A 3,809-nucleotide genomic window follows, 5' to 3' on the forward strand; every position below is an offset into this window, starting at 1 on the left:
AAGAAGAGCAGGCAGCTGAACTGCTCAGGACAAACAAAGGACTCATAAACAACTATCACAAAAACATAAAAACACTCATGGATCATCCAGGAAACAATAAACAGTATTAAGATTAAGAAGCATATATAAACTTTTGAATGGAATCATTTTTATAAATTCAGTCATTATTTGGTTCTGTGGAGTTTAAATAAACGTCTTTTTGTGAAATAGTTCATTCAGGTCAGTGCTAAATGATTAAACTAATAAAATGTTATAAAACTATAAATACATTTTTATAAAACTAACATTTTGCATATTCTTCAAGGGGTATGTAAACTTATGAGCACAACTGAGCACAACATTACAATGTGTAAATGTTCACAAAGAAGACTCTTCAGCTCAACAAGGCTGCATTTATGTGCCCAAAAATACAGTAAAAACACTAATAGTGTCAACGAGTTTTAAAATAACTGTTTATACTGTTTGTAAAAGACATTTTAATATGTAATTTATTGCTGTGAAGCAAAGCTGAAACTTCTGCAGTATTACTGAAAATAAGTATATTAGAATTATTTCTCAATGACCATGTGACACTAAAGACTGGAGTAATGATGCAGAAAATTCAGCTTTGATCACAGCAATCAATTACATTTTAACATATATTTAAAGAGAAAACAGTTCATCCAAATTGTAACATTTCACACTATTACTGTTGCAAGAAAAGAAAATGTCAAAGTTTAATCCTCCATTTGTTTTAATGTGAGAGACTTCAATAGCTACAGGCAATCTAGGATAAAACTATATCTGCACTACAAACCATCATGCAGTATATAGAATAATAAAGTAATTAAAACAATCAAAACAGACCATTTTCAATTCAATTTACAAATGGATGTGCCACTTCTACGTGTCACTCCAGTTACTGTGAATGTACAGTAATGTAGTACAGTACAGTAAAACTGCAATGCTCTAGTAATGGAACTCCCGACTTCTAAATGACAGACTAAATAGAAGAGAAGCTGCTGCTAAGTTATAAGCTCCTCTTCTGGTAAACACAAGACAAAAAGACATTATACATTAACTGGACCAAACTAAAATGGACGTCGTTTAACGTCATTTGAGTAACTTTATACGAAACGTTTCTTTTCTAGCAGCTTCACCTCAAATGGCTCTTTCAAGTAAAGACCGTTCACTCTTCGCTCATATTTGCGCTCTCATACACTTATTAACACAACCTTCAGGCGACTTTAAGTTTATTCGTTAGCACATTAATAGATGTACAACCGCTGTCATGTAAGTTTAATTCATATTTTCCCTTTAAAACGGCATACAGTTTCATAGCAATATTCCTCCTTGCACCGAATATAACCGTGTTTACAGTATACCATGGCAAGTCTACAATTACTCCATAAAAAAAGACAACAAACTGCCAAAAAAAAATTTTTTTTCAAAAGCCCTCTTAAAACACATTTAAATTACATATTAGCAGGAGTGGATCTAGAAAATAATTTTTAGGGTGGCAAAGGGGTGGCATGGGGTCTATGAGGGGTGGCAACACCAAAGAAAGCCCCCATGCGTATTTTTGGGGATTTATAGACTGACATACACAGTTGTGTTCACAAATATTGCATTACCATTAAGTAATCATCTATACTGTTTAAAATGAAAAATAAATTACAACATTTCAATGTCCATAATGGGACCGAGTCAATAAACAATATATTAAAAAAACTTCAACAGGTTATACAGTAAATGTTTCTGAGCTTGTATCACTAAAGAAGACATGTGATTCTATTAAATTACTACTTAGATGGTATAAATCACATTTTAGTACAAGTTTAAGATGTTAATGTTGATGATTTAATGTTAATTTCCTAACATTAGAAAGAAATATTATAATATCAAAGCACTGAATCTGGATCAGTTTTAGAAACAATGTTTGATTTTCTGTTATTAACAGAGGTGGGAATGTCTGTAATTACCCAGAGCACACTATCAACCGTATAATCTAGCAACACCCCAGCAACAGATGCAGCAGATTAAGAACTGTATATGATCTTGGTATGCACCACAATACAGTACAGTAAAAAATAAAATGAAAAAATAAATTCAGCATCCTCTGCACATTTGGATAAATGTCATTAGAGTATATAGTACTATTTGGTCTCCTGACACAAGACTATATCTCTAGGTAGTCATTTCTCAGTTCTGCAAAATTGCAGTAGGCTATAAAAAATGGTTACAAATAAAATTTGATAGTCACACTTTTGAAGGTTTACAACAAAAAAAATTAAACATCGTAGCTTCATCGGAATGATACGAAACTTAGTGACTTTTATGGTACTTGGTATATGAACACACAAAAAAATTGGGGACAGGATTTGAAAAGTCTAAGTGGTCGTAAAAAAAATAGTCACACTCGGGGCCTTCGGGTCAAAAATGACCGGCCATAGGAAATGAATGGGAAATTGGCAAAAATATGAAAATACAGAGTTTTTTTGTGCATACAATCTACAAATCAGCTACAATCCAGAAAAAAAGCACACAACAGTGAAGGGGTGACTCTCTAAAACATCAGTAGTGCAAAACACTACAATACACTCACACACACACACACTTATACACACAAAAACACACACACAAATGAACGTGTGTCATTTCAAAAGCTAATTTTGGGAAATGTGTGAAATAGAAGCAATCAATGTAAGAAATAAAGTGCACAGCAATGAAAGCATGAGACTGTAAGCCATCAAGGTTGCAAAATAGACACACACACACACACACACACACACACGTACACACACGCACACACACATAGGGAAATATGAGACTGGTGAGACTGTAACAGAGAAATGTGAGAATATGTGAAACAAAATCAATGAATCAAATAAAAGGGAGACATTGGATCCAAAATGCAAAAGTCACACACCATGTCTCTCTCTTGAACACACACACACACACACACACAGGGAAATATGAGACTGTAACAGAAATGTTCTAAAGCAATGTTCAGGTTTGACTGTATTATAAAGTAAAACTGGCGCTTCAAATTACCAGTTAAACCAATCAAACAAACAAAAAACTTGGCAAATAATAAAAAAAAATTGTCTTTGATAATCTCATATGATATATTAAAATCCACAACCTGAAAAGGCAAAGGCAAATATGTGCAAAAACAACTAGAATTCACAAGCCCTTCTACAGAGAGCAGTACATTCACCTAGTGGTTAAAATATGATATTGCTTGATAATTATGCTCACTACACCACCAGATAGCACCAATCTGACTTCAAAAAATTGTTTTCTATAGGCCAGGTCTCTACTTTAAACTGAAATACAGCATTAATTAAAAAATAATAAAAATTATATATATATAAAAATTTTCTATTATATTCAAAGGGGAAAAAATAGATCATAATTATTGCATAAATATTAATTATTATCATAAAATTCTCTCAAAACACCACAAAAAAAAAAGAAAAAATATTATTGAACAAAAATACATTTGATTGATTTTACTGAAAAAAAAAAAAAAAATGATTTCAGGGGTCCGGTCACTTTTGACCGTGAAGGTCCCGAGTGTGACTGGAAAACGAAGAACCCCAGAGGGTTAAATATATATATATATATATATATACACACAAAAACACATATACACTCGGTCAAAAATGAGATAAGGAATATATATATATATATATATATATATATATATATATATATATAGTACTGTGCAAAAGTTTTAGGCCACTAGTATTTTCACAAGCTAAAAAATTGTTTAAAGTAATTTATTTCTACCTTTTGCTGTAGTGTGTCAGTAAAAAAATATCGGT

The sequence above is a fragment of the Labeo rohita genome, chromosome 22 (genome assembly GCF_022985175.1).
Source record: "Labeo rohita strain BAU-BD-2019 chromosome 22, IGBB_LRoh.1.0, whole genome shotgun sequence".
Taxonomy (NCBI): Eukaryota; Metazoa; Chordata; class Actinopteri; order Cypriniformes; family Cyprinidae; genus Labeo; species Labeo rohita.